Source organism: Ambystoma mexicanum, chromosome 7q (assembly GCF_040938575.1).
Source record: "Ambystoma mexicanum isolate Mex_15411 chromosome 7q, UKY_AmexF1_1, whole genome shotgun sequence".
In the NCBI taxonomy this organism is placed as follows: domain Eukaryota; kingdom Metazoa; phylum Chordata; class Amphibia; order Caudata; family Ambystomatidae; genus Ambystoma; species Ambystoma mexicanum.
The window spans coordinates 1,067,132,490-1,067,149,041 of record NC_090941.1 but is presented as its reverse complement, the minus strand read 5'-3'; positions in this window follow the sequence as shown (position 1 = coordinate 1,067,149,041).

Below are 16,552 nucleotides of genomic sequence, written 5' to 3'. Positions count from 1 at the left end.
CTGTGCCAACAAACCTTAAAGACGCATGGATACTACCTTTACTAAAAAAAGTTAACCTGGACCCCAACGTACTAACAAACTATAGGCCAATAACAACTGTCCCGTTCCTCCTTAAAATCTTAGATAAAGCCGCATACCTTTAGATCCAAGATTATCTGGAGAACAATAATCTACTAGGGTCAAGACAATCTGGATTTAGGCCTAGACATGGAACTGAAATGGCTCTCCTTGTTCTTAAAAACCAGCTAGACGAGCGTAAAGACAGAGGAGATGTGTCTATTCTCCTACTCCTAGACCTATCAGCTGCTTTCGACCTGGTAGATCACAAGGTACTGTGCAATCACCTCAAATCGGCAGCCAACTTCTCCACAAAAGCCACGGCATGGATAAATTAATTCCTGGACCAGCGGATCCAGTCCCCATCACCTGCGGAGTCCCTCAAGGGTCATGTGTTTCCCCCACGCTATACAATATTTTTACAAAGCCTCTCTTTGATATATTGGACAAGCTAGGGGTCTCATATACCAATTACGCCGATGATACCCAGATCCTTATCCCAATCCAAGGTGAATATGAAAAAGACACCAGACTCATAAACAAGATTTACCAAATCATCCAAACTTGGATGGCCACTCATGGCCTATGTCTTAACGATGATAAAACCGAGCTCTTAATCATTGGTTCTACCAATAAACTGAACAAACTACCCCAGCTTTACAATTCCATCACGATCGACGACATCAAAATAAAGGCAGCCAAGGAAGTTAAAACCCTAGGCTTCTACCTAGACTCAGCTCTCACCCTCGACAAGCAAGTAAATGCCACAGCCTCAGCAACCAGCTACACCTGCAAACTCATCCATGCCTGCAAACCATGCCTTTCCATAGATAGTTGCACCACCATTGCGCGAGCCCTCATCCTCTCCAAATTAGACTACTGCAATGCGCTGTACCTAGGTACCAGTAAACATAACACTAACAAACTCCAAACCCTGCAGAACAATGCCCTTAGAACAGCCCTAGGAATCCCCAAAGGACAACACATATCTACCCACAGAAGAGCCGTCAACTGGCTGGCCATCAATGACTGTATGAAACTCAAAACTCGGAACATTACACATACCTGTCGGAACAACAAAGCTCCTGTTTACCTGTCAGAAAAATTCACAAAGCACACTTCTGAACGTCCCATCAGAAAGGCTTTCTCAAATAGCATCAAAGTCCCTAACTTTAAACTGAAAAGAACTGGTGGGTCTAGTTTCCCGGTTCTAGCAGCGCAGCTCTGGAACTCCATCCCAGATGCACTTAGAGCCACCCCCTCCTTCCACGTCTTCAAAGCCAACGCTAAACTCTGGCTTAAAAATAACGACCGCTAAATGCCCCAACTATACCAAATACTCTGTATATTCATTGCAAACACTGTAACTGTAACTTATCTATACTGTAAGTCATCCGACAGTGCTACACAAAAGATTCTGATAAATGTAACATATCTCTCCTGTAAGTAAAAATGCTTTGTAAGCAATGCTCAATATATGAGCCTGTAATATATGATCCTGTAACCTAAGAAATATAATGTAACTGTAATATATGATCCTGTAACCTAAGAAATGTAACGTATTCATGTACCTGTAACCCAAGATGTATATCTCTGCAAGCGCCCAGTTGCTTAACGGCCAGGCGCGCTCTATAAATAAATAAACAATACAACAATACAATACCTACCCCACCACCTCTCTCTCTACCCCCACTTACCCACCTTAATTCCACTCTATCCACCATGCCACCACATGCTCTACCCCCCACCCACCCTACCTCCACCCACCTACTAACCCTAACCCCACTCTCTGAACCCCACCTACCCTACCTACATTCTCTCTACACCCACCTACCCACTCTACCTCCACTCTCTCTACCCAGACCCACAAACCCAACCTCCACTCACTGTAACCCCACCTACCTACCCTACCACCACTTTCTCTAGCCCTATCCACTCTGCTGTCACTCGCTCTACACCCATCCACCCACCCTACCTCCAACCACCCACCCTACCTCCACTCTATCTACCCCCACTCTTTCTACCCCATCTACCCACCCACCCTACCTCTACTCTCTCTACTTCCACCCAGAGACCCTATCCCTACTCTCTCTACCCACACCCACCCACCATACCTCCACTCTCTTGACACCCACCCACCGACTACCACTCTCTCTTCCACCACCAACCACCCTTCTCCATTCTCTTTACCCCAACTCCCTCTAACCCCACCTACCTACCCGACCACCATGCTCTCTACCCCCACTCACCCTACTCACCCTACCTTTGTTCTCTCTAACAAACGCTATCCACACACCTTACCTCCACCCACCGTACCCCCAGACTCTCTAAACCAATATACCAACCCAACCCCACACTCTCTACTCCAACCATCCTGACTCCACTCTCTACCATCTCCCACCCACCCTGCCTCCAATCTCTTTCCTAAAACCCACCATCCTACCTCCACTCTCTCTACCCCATCTACCCACTTTAGCTCCACTCTCTCTACCTAGACCCACACACCGAACCCCCCACACTCTCAAACCTCACCTACCTACCCTACAACCACTTTCTATCCCCACGCACCTTATCTCCACTTTCTCAATCCCCAGCAACCCTACCACCACTCACTCAGCACCACCCACACACTCACCCTACCTTCAATCTCTCTCCCAACACCCACCTACACTGACCTCCACTCTCACTACACCCACCCACCTGCTACCTCTCTCGCTCTCTACCCCCAACAACCCACCTTTCCTCCACTCTCTCAACCCCACCCAACCTCCACTCTCTCTACCCCTCCCACCCAACCTCAACTCTCTCTACCCTGCCTACCTTACCTCCAATCTCTCCACTGACACCCTACCACCATTCTCTCTACCCCTGCCCACTTTACTTCCACGCTCTCCACCCACACGCACCCACCCTACCACCACTCTTTCTACTGCCACCCCCCAACCCTACCTCCACTCTCTCTACCATTACCCACTTACTCACCTTACCTCCAATGTTTCTAGCAACACCCACCCACCTCACCTCCACACCCTCCCAGCCATCCATCCTTCCTTCACTCTCTAACCCACGATCTGTACCCCCACTCTCTATCCCACCCACCTTACCCCCATTCTCTACCACCACCTACTATAGCCCCACTCTCTTTCCCCAACCAAACATCCTCCACCCACGTACCCTACCTCCACACTCTCTACCCCACCCATACACCCTACTTCTACTCTTAACGCAAACCTTCCATCCTTCCTCCACTCTCTCCCCCGTTTATTGTACCCCCACTTTCTACCCCAACTCAACCTTTTCTCGAATCACCCACCCTACACCCACACACCCTAACTCCACTCTCTCTACCTTCACCCACCCACCTTCCCCTCACTCTGTATACTCCCACCCACCAAACCTATCCCCACTCTCACTACCCCACCCACACCTATCCATACTCTCTCTACCACACCTACCCAACACATGCCCAATATCTCTACATATCTCCACTCTCTCTATTACACCCACCCACCCTACTGACACTCTCTCTGCCGCCACCCACCCTTCCCCCACTCTCTCTACCCCACCGACCATACCCACATTCTCCCTGACATCCAGCCACTCAAACCTACTCCCATTCTCTCTACCCCCACACAATCTCCCCTATTCTCTGTACCCCCCACCCACCCAACTTTCTCTACAACCCACCCCCACTCTTTAGCCCTCTCATCCTTCCTCTCACACCATCGCTTTATTTCTAACCCTCTCACTCTCAACCATTCTTTCATATTTCCTCTTGCTCATAATTGATGCCACCCTCTCTCAATTATTCCCTCCCTTGCTCTATTCTCCTTCATTCTCATTCTCTTGCACACCTGCTTCCCTTATCGCATCCTCCTTTGAAACTGTGCACCCTGCTCCTTGCACCCTAGTGCCTGTAAATGCAAAATGCAAAGAACAGCAGTAAACACCAAAACTATTAGCTTTGTCAATGCTTGTTTTTCTAGGGACCATAGGCTCCAAACATATCTGAAATAATTGTTCCAAACTCTTCTCGGAGCACACATACGTCTCCTATATAGCGCTATATAGCGCAAATTACACTGGTTTCCAGTTAAGGATCGGTTTACATTTTTGCACGAGCACATTTTACGGGTCGACCCTTGACAAGGGTCGGCCACTTTAGAACATCAATGAGCTCTAATACTAATAATGTTAATGAGTGGTTGACACTCAGACCATGCTGCAAAAAGAAACACGTGCCTGGGCTCTCCTTTCAAATGCAAGCCTCGAAACTATGCAATGCACATCCGGACCATGTGTTTAAAACGTTTGCAAACGTCACAACACATTTATTTTTCAAAGTGCATTCATTGAGTTGGGTATTGGTGGGTCAACGCTGCATCATGTCGTTCTGATGCCTTTTTGGGTCGTTAGGCGCTCTGCAAATGATAGAGAACTAGAAACGGAAAAGTAGAAATAGAAAGAAGAAAACCTAATCCAAGAGTCTGGCCCAGAAATGACCTCGTGGTTTAGGATCGAGTATATCAAAGGCAGCCTGGAGATTCGTCATCGTCTCGGGAGGATAGCTCAAGGGCAACGCGCTCGCCTTGGAGGCAAGACAACACGGTGCAACGCAGGTTCGATCCCCGGGTCCACATTTAGAAACCTCTGGGCATTAAGCGAGTTATAAATAACCTGTCATATCATATCAACACAGCCCTTCCCCTCTTAAGCACAGCCCTGCAACTTCCACAACCTCACTTTAGTGCTGTGTAATGCCCAGATCATCTGTAATAAGACTTTTATTTTAAACAACTACTTTGTCCTTCACCACCTTACAGAAATGGCCATTCAGCAAACCTTGATGGCCACCCAACATACACCCACACCAGCAGCCCTTCACATTGAGTCTGTTACTACACTTCAGAGGGAGATGTGGGCATGTCTCCCTTTTTCATCGCACACAATGGCGATTTCCTTGCCACACCTTGCCACAATTTTGCCCTCAACTTATCCCTAATGCACGGTTAATGCAGGGGCAGAAGATGTCTATCATTTTGCTGGCATCTCCCTCTGGGACAGCCTCCCTGCACCTCTCAAACTTGAGCAGGACCACCTAAGGTTCCGGAAGCAACTGAGGACCCTCCTTTTCACTTCTGCTTTCTCTCTCTCCCTCTCCTCTGCTGATATGCCTGTCTGCTGCGCTGACTGGTTACCTGGCCACCCGCCGAACCTTAACGGCACCAGGCTCCTTCACGACCAGTAGCCCCTTGCACTGCCTCCGGCTCTACCATGCACACAGGGACTGTAGCTGCAACCCTACAGTCCCCTGTCTTCTTGCACTTACCAACCCGGCGGTATTTACTTGGGCTTTGCCTATTGCACTTTCCCCTTTCGATCCCCCTGCAACTTCTACTCTCCCTTGCCCCTCCCACTGGCACTATCTGAATGACACAAGGCCTAGTAAGATCATTTGTTTTGTCCCCCCTTTATCTCCCTTCCTGTCTTGTGTGCCTAGAAACACTTGTGTACAGGTGCGTTATAAATGACTTATGTCATTTGGTTTTTCAGCAGGGGTCCATGCACTTCGCTGTGTGCCGCCCTTGCTGACGGCTCTGTTCCTGCTACAGCTTTTCCCTTCAATTCCATACAGCCGAAATTCGATTAAATCTCCCATTCGTTTTTTTTTTCTACGAATAATTCTTCGAATTGCGAGCTATCGCCCAATGTGACATCCCCCTGGGGTGTGCCTGCATGCCTCCCACTATCACATGCATACTCCCCCAGTGTGTGACGCAAGGTGCCCTAATGGCAGTACCCTTCACCAATGAACACTTGTGTGGATGTGTGTATAATGGTTGGTAGAGAGCCGCTGTGTGCAATGCAATGGTGACCGTGTAAGACAAGTATGAAAGCACTTACCTGGTAATAGATATCACGGGTGGGGGGAGGGCATGATAATGATATCCAAAAGGAAGATGGTGATACCATTAATGTCATCAAGTGAAATGGACAAGGTCGTCTGAGCGATGAGTGTGGCTCCCAGGATTGGCCACAGACTGTTCAATGGACATTTGCTCATGACGGTCTGCAGGGTTTTACAGATAATCTGCTCTTCCCTGTGTGCAGTGCGCCCCTTCCATTCGCTCCGCCACTGTTCATATGGCAGAAGATGCCTGGCTCACTTTACTGTCCACGTTTTGTCTAGTTAAGTATTGACAGGGGGCACGCTGGACTTTCGTTTTCATTATTCCTGCGGCTCACCCCTACTCCCAATAAGGAGCAATGAGTGACAGTGGTGACAGATGTGTTAGCGTGTGAAAAGAGGTCCATTAGCCGTTTTGGGATGTGGGTTCCAGCTAACGCTGTGCTCTCACTCAACACTTGCGAGGGGTGAGGACAAGCCACATGATGAGGAAAACGAGGAGCAGGGAAATAGTAGATGTGGCACCTGCTGCCGCACTTTTATTTATTTATTTATTGTATTTCTTTATTATCTGTTATCCTATGTACTGCACTATCCCCACCCCTTTCCCTCCGCACTTTTCCCCTCCCACCTCCCCTGCACTTGTGCGATCTCAATATCACTTGGCCTAGTAAGATCGTAGTCTCTGTCTTCCCTCTGTTTCCTCTCCCTTGCCTCGTTGCGCCTTGAAACACTTGTGTATAGGCGCGTTATAAATGCCATATCATACACTCATGGGTCAAACCAGCAGGATACAAGAGATCGCGGAAGAGACGCTCTATGCATCAACCGCCTGCCAGACATGCCCGCTCTACACCAGCCAAGCCATGAGGATGCCCCTATACTACAGATAGGCGACATTCCGCGGTTGGTGGATGCCACCCCTTCTGTGTCACAGATTCTCCCAGGTATGGAGGTTGGTGGTATTCTGGGGCCACACGAGTAGGTAAAGAAAGCCCCACTCCCCGTCCCAACTCTCCTTCCACTCGCTCTTGACCCTGTGACTGCAGTGCCTGGAAACCATCATGGAGAGGTTCTACGATGTTTCCCCGCAGGCCGATTTGATCGAATTCCAGTTCCCCGAGTCTGATCTCACATCATTTCCCTTGCGCGTCCTCTCTCCATCATCCTCCTATGCGAGGGACACACGTGCAGCCCCCAAAATCTCCCATGCCCTCCTCCGCCCACTACTTATCCTGTGTTCTACCGGAGACACCCCCAGCCTGCTTCCCTCCTTTTTCCCCCTCCCCCCCTCCTTCCTCCAATCACACTCACACAAACATACATAAACAGACACATACAACAACGCACAAACAACTAAACCCAGTCCCCCTCCTTACCTCCTGTGTCCATCTGTCACCACTTCTGCGTTTCAGGCTGATTTACTCACAATGAGCAAACCGGATGTATAGGCTTTATAGTGATAGCATCGAATGCACAAGCCTCGAAAAAAATGCATCGAAAAATGCATTTATAAAAATGTAATGGGGCACACCCAACCCCTGTTTTTTTACCCATTGAAAGCCATTGTAATTAAAAAAAAACATTTACCTACAAAAAAATGAATTTTTTCGAGGCTTTTGCATGCGATGCTTTTGCATTCGATGCATTGTATTAGATGGAATCACTGGTTACCGATGTATAGTGTTGCGCAGTGACTGTTTTCCGGTGAGTTTGCCACAAGCAAACCATCCGGAACATCATGGAGAGACTGCACACAGCAGAGGCAGGCCCGGTGTGGGTAAAGGGAAATGGGAGGGCACTTGCATATTATGATGCCACCATAGAGCCGGCTCAGGTAGAGGGTTGGTAGGGCAGGTACAAGCAGGTACAGATGGAGGCTCAGGTAGGGGGTTGGTAGGGCAGGTACAGATGGAGGCTCAGGTAGAGGGTTGGTAGGGCAGGTACAGATGGAGGCTCAGGTAGAGGGTTGGTAGGGCAGGTACAGATGGAGGATCAGGTAGAAGCTTGGTAGGGCAGGTGCAGATGGAGGCTCAGGTAGAAGCTTGGTAGCGAGGTACAGATGGAGGCTCAAGGAGAAGCTTGGTAGCGCAGGTACAGATGGAGGCTCAGGTAGAGGGTTGGTAGGGCAGGTACAAGCAGGTACAGATGGAGGCTCAGGTAGAGGGTTGGTAGGGCAGGTACAAGCAGGTACAGATGGAGGTTCAGGTAGAAGCTTGGTAGGGCAGGTACAGATGGAGGCTCAGGTAGAAGCTTGGTAGGGCAGGTACAGATGGAGGCTCAGGTAGAAGCTTGGTAGGGCAGGTACGAGCAGGTACAGATGGAGGCTCAGGTAGAAGCTTGGTAGGGCAGGTACAGATGGAGGCTCAGGAAGAAGCTTGGTAGGGCAGGTACAGATGGAGGCTCAGGTAGAAGCTTGGTAGGGCAGGTACAGATGGAGGCTCAGGTAGAAGCGTGGTAGGGCAGGCACAGGTGGAGGCTCAGGTAGAAGCTTGGTAGGTAAGGTACAGATGGAGGCTCAGGTAGAAGCTTGGTAGGGCAGGTACATATGGAGGCTCAGGTAGAAGCTTGGTAGGGCAGGTACAGATGGAGGCTCAGGTAGAAGCTTGGTAGGGCAGGTATAGATGGAGGCTCAGGTAGAAGCTTGGTAGGGCAGCTACAGATGGAGGCTCAGGTAGAAGCTTGGTAGGGCAGGTACAAGCAGGTACAGATGGAGGCTCAGGTAGAAGCTTGGTAGGGCAGGTACAGATGGAGGCTCAGGAAGAAGCTTGGTAGGGCAGGTACAGATGGAGGATCAGGTAGAAGCTTGGTAGGGCAGGTACAGATGGAGGCTCAGGTAGAAGCTTGGTAGGGCAGGTACAGATGGAGGCTCAGGTAGAAGCTTGGTAGGGCAGGTACAAGCAGGTACAGATGGAGGCTCAGGTAGAAGCTTGGTAGGGCAGGTACAGATGGAGGCTCAGGAAGAAGCTTGGTAGGGCAGGTACAGATGGAGGCTCAGGTAGAAGCTTGGTAGGGCAGGTACAGATGGAGGCTCAGGTAGAAGCGTGGTAGGGCAGGCACAGGTGGAGGCTCAGGTAGAAGCTTGGTAGGTAAGGTACAGATGGAGGCTCAGGTAGAAGCTTGGTAGGGCAGGTACATATGGAGGCTCAGGTAGAAGCTTGGTAGGGCAGGTACAGATGGAGGCTCAGGTAGAAGCTTGGTAGGGCAGGTATAGATGGAGGCTCAGGTAGAAGCTTGGTAGGGCAGGTACAAGCAGGTACAGATGGAGGCTCAGGTAGAGGGTTGGTAGGGCAGGTACAGATGGAGGCTCAGGTAGTAGCTTGGTAGGGCAGGTACAGATGGAGGCTCAGGTAGAAGCTTGGTAGGGCAGGTACAGATGGAGGCTCAGGTAGAGGGTTGGTAGGGCAGGTGCAGATGGAGGCTCAGGGAGAAGCTTGGTAGGGCAGGTGCAGATGGAGGCTCAAGTAGAAGCTTGGTAGGGCAGGTACAAGCAGGTACAGATGGAGGCTCAGGTAGTGGTTTGGTAGGGCAGGTACATATGGAGGCTCAGGTAGAAGCTTGGTAGGGCAGGTACAGATGAAGGCTCAGGTAGAAGCTTGGTAGGGCAGGTACAGATGGAGGCTCAGGTAGAAGCTTGGTAGGGCAGGTACAAGCAGGTACAGATGGAGGCTCAGGTAGAGGGTTGGTAGGGCAGGTACAGATGGAGGCTCAGGTAGAAGCTGGGTAGGGCAGGTACAGACGGAGGCTCAGGTAGAAGCTTGGTAGGGCAGGTACAGATGGAGTCTCAGGTAGAAGCTTGGTAGGGCAGGTACAGATGGATGCTCAGGTAGAAGCTTGGTAGGGCAGGTACAGTTGGAGGCTCAGGTAGAAGCTTGGTAGGGCAGGTACAGATGGAGGCTCAGGTAGAGGCTTGGTTGGGCAGGTACAGATGGAGGCTCAGGTAGAGGGTTGGTAGGGCAAGTACAAATGGAGGCTCAGGTAGAAGCTTGGTAGGGCAGGTACAGATGGAGGCTCAGGTAGAAGCTTGGTAGGGCAAGTACAAGCAGGTACAGATGGAGGCTCAGGTAGAGGGTTGGTAGGGCAGATACAGATGGAGGCTCAGGTAGAAGCTTGGTAGGGCAGGTACAGATGGAGGCTCAGGTAGAGGGTTGGTAGGGCAGGTGCAGAAGGAGGCTCAGGTAGAGGGTTGGTAGGGCAGGTGCAGATGGAGGCTCAGGTAGAAGCTTGGTAGGGCAAGTACAAGCAGGTACAGATGGAGGCTCAGGTAGAGGGTTGGTAGGGCAGGTACAGATGGAGGCTCAGGTAGAAGCTTGGTAGGGCAGGTACAGATGGAGGCTCAGGTAGAGGGTTGGTAGGGCAGGTGCAGAAGGAGGCTCAGGTAGAGGGTTGGTAGGGCAGGTGCAGATGGAGGCTCAGGTAGAGGGTTGGTAGGGCAGGTGCAGATGGAGGCTCAGGTAGAGGGTTGGTAGGGCAGGTACAGATGAAGGCTCAGGTAGAAGGTTGGTAGGGCAGGTGCAGATGGAGGCTCGGGTAGAGGGTTGGTATGGCATGTGCAGATGGAGGCTCAGGTAGAGGGTTGGTAGGGCAGGTGCAGATGGAGGCTCAGGTAGAGGGTTGGTAGGGCAGGTGCAGATGGAGGCTCAGGTAGAGGGTTGGTAGGGCAGGTACAGATGGAGGCTCAAGTAGATAGGGCAGGTACAGATGGAGGCTCAGGTAGAAGCTTGGTAGGGCAGGTAGAGATGGAGGCTCAGGTAGAAGCTTGGTAGTGCAGGTACAGATGGAGGCTCAGGTAGAGGGTTGGTAGGGCAGGTACAGATGGAGGGTCAGGTAGAGGGTTGGTAGGGCCGGTACAGATGGAGGCTCAGGTAGAAGCTTGGTAGGGCAGGTACAGATGGAGGCTGAGGTAGAAGCTTGGTAGGGCAGGTACAAGTAGGTACAGATGGAGGCTCAGGTAGAAGCTTGGTAGGGCAGGTACAGGTGGAGGCTCAGGTAGAAGCATGGTAGGGCAGGTACAGATGGAGGCTCAGGTAGAAGCTTGGTAGGGCAGGTACAAATGGAGGCTCAGGTAGAAGCTTGGTAGGGCAGGTACAGATGGAGGCTCAGGTAGAAGCTTGGTAGGGCAGGTACAGATGGAGGCTCAGGTAGAGGGTTGGTAGGGCAGGTACAGATGCAGGCCCAGGTAGAAGCTTGGTAGGGCAGGTACAGATGGAGGCTCAGGTAGAGGGTTGGTAGGGCAGGTACAGATGGAGGCTCAGGTAGAAGCTTGGTAGGGCAGGTACAGATGGAGGCTCAGGTAGAAGCTTGGTAGGGCAGGTACAGATGGAGGCTCAGGTAGAAGCTTGGTAGGGCAGGTACAAGCAGGTTCAGATGGAGGCTCAGGTAGAGGGTTGGTAGGGCAGGTACAGATGGAGGCTCAGGTAGAAGCTTGGTAGGGCAGGTACAGATGGAGGCTCAGGTAGAAGCTTGGTAGGGCAGGTACAGATGGAGGCTCAGGTAGAAGCTTGGTAGGGCAGGTACAGATGGAGGCTCAGGTAGAAGCTTGGTAGCGCAGGTACAGATGGAGGCTCAGGTAGAAGCTGGGTAGGGCAGGTACAAGCAGGTACAGATGGAGGCTCAGGTAGAGGGTTGGTAGGGCAGGTACAGATGGAGGTTCAGGTAGAAGCTTGGTAGGGCAGGTACAGATGGAGGCTCAGGTAGAAGCTTGGTAGGGCAGGTACAGATGGAGGCTCAGGTAGAAGCTTGGTAGGGCAGGTACAGATGGAGGCTCAGGTAGAAGCTTGGTAGGGCAGGTACATGCAGGTACAGATGGAGGCTCAGGTAGAGGGTTGGTAGGGCAGGTACAGATGGAGGCTCAGGTAGAAGCTTGGTAGGGCAGGTACAGATGGAGGCTCAGGTAGAAGCTTGGTAGGGCAGGTACAAGCAGGTACAGATGGAGGCTCAGGTAGAGGGTTGGTAGGGCAGGTACAGATGGAGGCTCAGGTAGAAGCTTGGTAGGGCAGGTACAGATGGAGGCTCAGGTAGAAGTTTGGTAGGGCAGGTACAGATGGAGGCTCAGGTAGAAGCTTGGTAGGGCAGGTACAGATGGAGGCTCAGGTAGAAGCTTGGTAGGGCCGGTACAGATGGAGGCTCAGGTAGAAGCTTGGTAGGGCAGGTACAGATGGAGGCTCAGGTAGAAGCTTGGTAGGGCAGGTACAAATGGAGGCTCAGGTAGAAGCTTGGTAGGGCAGGTACAGATGGAGGCTCAGGTAGGGGGTTGGTAGGGCAGGTACAGATGGAGGCTCAGGTAGAGGGTTGGTAGGGCAGGTACAGATGGAGGCTCAGGTAGAAGCTTGGTAGGGCAGGTACAGATGGAGGCTCAGGTAGAAGCTTGGTAGGGCAGGTACAAGCAGGTACAGATGGAGGCTCAGGTAGAGGGTTGGTAGGGCAGGTACAGATGGAGGCTCAGGTAGAAGCTTGGTAGGGCAGGTACAGATGGAGGCTCAGGTAGAAGCTTGGTAGGGCAGGTACAGATGGAGGCTCAGGTAGAAGCTCGGTAGGGCAGGTACAGATGGAGGCTCAGGTAGAAGCTTGGTAGGGCAGGTACAGATGGAGGCTCAGGTAGAAGCTTGGTAGGGCAGGTACAAGCAGGTACAGATGGAGGCTCAGGTAGAAGCTTGGTAGGGCAGGTACAGATGGAGGCAGCAGCAGCCGCTGCTTCGGAGGCCTATGCTGGTGACACCTGCCTCGTTCCAAAGCAAGCCTCCAGGCTCAATGGTGCCTCTGGACATACCTTTGACTCTCCATTGTCGGTTCAGGCCATGTACTCGTCACACCAGTCACCCCCAGCCGGCATTGATCCAGGAATGTGTTTGGGCCTGCCACATGCAACCTGGATTCTTCTGTGTTTTACACACCCACCCAAGAGTCACACCCTAATAGTTTCTCCTCTTCTGCTGCAGGCAGGGGCGACTGACTGGCATAGTAAGAGGTTGGATTGGTTATCTAGAGTAGGGTGGTGTTAATCATTATTTTACTTGTGAGCCATTCATAGATTCAGCCAACACTTTCTGGATGGATATCCAACCACTCCCAATACAATGCAGCTTTGACCTACGACAAGACACTTAGGGGCCGATTCATGGAACAAATGTGTGCCGAAAATCGTGGCGTAAGGTAGAGCAAGCATGAAAAATCAAGCCCACGCATGCAATTCATGGAAGGCCATGCGCGTGTTTACCCCGGGAAGTGTGCCAAAGCCATGCGTGGTGCATACAGGCGCACACGTCATTGCAACATCCAGAACGCTGTGCGCGATGTGCTGCTGGGAAGTACACGGAACGGCCACACGCACACAAACCACACGTATTCATGGAATCGAATAGGGGAAACCTGCGCACATTCAAAGACACGCAAAGGCCTAAAGAAGTCTGCCACACGAAGGCAGGCGTTAGCATCCCTGCGCATTACAAAAGTGTGCCCCCTAGGAGAAATGACATGTCATGCAACGCACAGGCATCCCAGAGAAGCAAGAAAAAGAGATAAGCGATGTGCATGTAAAAAAACACACACAGTACGCTGTGGCAGCCAGGCGGCCAAAAAATATGTACACGATCAACACGCAGGCTAGTATGCCTGTAAAAAAATGGGTACGCGACAAACATGGACACCCACAGTGGGAAAAAAAGCGTGTGCGACTCACCGGTTGCCTTGCGTGTAGAAGAAGAACACGTAGCTACCACCCACCCGCTGTGAAGTAATCGCGTGTGAACCCCAATGCCTGGAAAACACACCCACCGCTTCCCACGAAAAGCACGTACATAGCGATGGAAACCCACGTGAGACCTTCAAGTCGTGCCACGGGAACTCCTCTGCGTGTCACGTCACAGACGCGCTCACATGCTAAGGGCCCTTCCTCGAATTACATGCTGACATGCACTTTTTTCACTTGCCAAATCACTCCATATCAAGCTGGCCACACGACAACACACGGAAGAGCACGCTCCTGCCCATAAGGCCATTTTCCTGCCCCCAGAGCCCCGAGCATGCTCCCACCTGACATCTGCTGCTGCCTGCCTGCCTGCTGACTACATGCCCTGCTATTTGGTGCCTGCACGTCAGCCATCTGCAGGGGTCCAGTTGCTGTGACCATCCATGCTGGAACAGAAGACTCCAGAGTGGTATTCCATCGCTCCACAGCCCAGTCCCAGGACCCAGTTGCCCACCCACACCAGCCTTGTGGGTTGCCATGTCAGAGACAACACCATCGTGCACCAGTGGCAACCCCCCAGCAGAGAGGCAGAGGGCTGCCAGCTTCAGTGCCAATGAAGTTGGCATCCTGGTGGAGCAAGTCCTGGGGCATTATGATGCCCTCTTTGGAAGTTCACGCGCCGACAATGAAGGACGGAAGAGGATCTGGAAGGACATTGTGGCTGCCATCAATGTGGAGGGGGTGGCAGCCCGCGACATGCAACACGTCCAGAAGCGCTGGGAGGACTTCAGGTCCAGGACGCTCAGCAAGGTCCGGCGCCTCTTGAAGGCCGCGGATGCTGAGGGGTGCCGGGTACACCTTATCGACAACCAGATGAGGGTCCTGGAACTTATACGCCCAGCGCTCCACCTCCAGGTCCTTGAGAGGCAGACCCGTCCAGAGTCGAGCAGTAAGTGTACATGCATACTGATTGGACGCTGTGCATGTTGAGTTGTGACAGGAGTGTGCAGGTTGGACATATGTCTTGGAAGGCCCATGTATGGATGTGTATGTACAGGGACATGAGCATGCTGCATGTGAGTCCAGTCATGTTTGTGGCACATCAATGGTGTATGTGTTCAAATGCATGGTGCCCAAATGCATGTGTTGGTACACACATGTTTAAAATTATGTGTATGTACTGTGGCATGGTTGTGGTGTGACACATGGATGCTGGTTCCACCTTCATGTATGTGGACAATGTACATGTGCGTGTGTGTGTATTTGACATGTGTGCCACTGTGATACACCATGGATGCATGTGACACCGACATGTAGGAGGCTGATTGGCAGAAGTGGCATGGATGTCGATGATTTAACTGCGAATGGGGGTGGAGATGTACAGATGCATGTATGTCTGGTGGCGTGTGTGCATGTGTTCGGCACTCCCCGTGTTGCATGTGACGTCAGGCTAACCTTCGGATGCTCATGCTGTTTTATGTGTATGGATGGTGCTGCCTGCTGCAACATTCCTGTTAATTTGCGCATGTGTGTGGGTTCAAATGATTGGTGTGTTGGGGATTGTGATGCCATGTGTGAAGTTTGACACTGCCACTCATGTGCAACTGTCATGGTTGTATCAGAGCATTGTACAGTGCCCCGATGCCTGTGTTCTGTCTCACCCTGTCTGCAGTGTCAACTGATGAAGAGGGTGGAGACGGTGCTGTGGAGCACAGCTGCAGGGGTCCCACTGCCAGCTGGAGAAGCAAGGGCCAGCTCCCCTCCCATGTTGTCATCTCATCGGGGAGTGAGGGGTCTGGTGCTGTGTCTGCGGCCACATCTGCCAAGGGTAGGTCCAAGAGGCGTAGGTGGGAGGTGGACTCCTCGGCAGCAGAAGGGGCAGTTGAGACCCCACAGGGGCCTATGGAGGAAGATGGCACAGAGTCATCCAGGTTGGTGGATGGTTTGGTTGAGAAGGCGGCCGTGGAAGGGCCACACATAGGGTCTGGAGGTGGGGATTCCACTGGTGCTAGGGGTGCAGTCCAGGGGCAGGGACAGGAGGCAGCACAGGCGGCCGCGGAGGTGCCTGTGTGTAATCCTGTCCCCGATCCTGTGACTGCATCATCCCGCACCAGCAGGGATGCCTTCGTCCAGACCCGTTTTCAGCGAGGGGATGCGCAAACAACAACTGGCCTTCCGGTCCCTGCGGATGTGGCAATCCGGGACGGTGTTGAGCCTTTCCTGGCTGGGGTGGTGTTGCGTCAACGTGGCATCCGGGATGACGTGCAGGGTTCTCGTGAGTACTCTGCACGTTATTTTGGATGCCTCATTGACCGCGTCGACCTACTAGGACGGGTCACCAGTGCTGGGTTCCTCCGTGTGCTGGACCTTGTACCGACCCCCTCCTCAACTGAACACCCTATTCTCCAGTCGTCCTCCATGCCATCTTCCGGACCATGTATCACCTGGCCACCCTGTGAAGCTGCCCCTGACCCAGCGGCCAGGCTGGTGTAGGATACATCCCTGCCACAATCGGGAGTCAGAGGTCCAGCAGGGGTGGCTACCCCAACAACTGGACCCCAGCAGGAGGAGGATATGCAGGCATCAACAGGCAGGGCACATGCACGGCAGCAGCAGGCTCAAGGTGGGAACAACGATGTCTCGGGCCATCAAAATCAGAGGGGCAGGCATCGGCCGGAGGGCAGGAGGACCCTGGATTGGGACTGTCTTCCGTGTGCCAGCGGTTGGGCCAGCAAATTGATGCTGAGCGGCGGCGGGTGGAAGAGGCACGGCTCACTATGGTCAGGGCGGAGAACTCCATGCACAGGGCATTGAGGCGGGCTGAGTGCCTCGAGGAAATTTGCAGGGAGTTGGAGGTGGACATGGCTTTATCCCAGCGAGAGCTCGGGGCCAGGGAACAG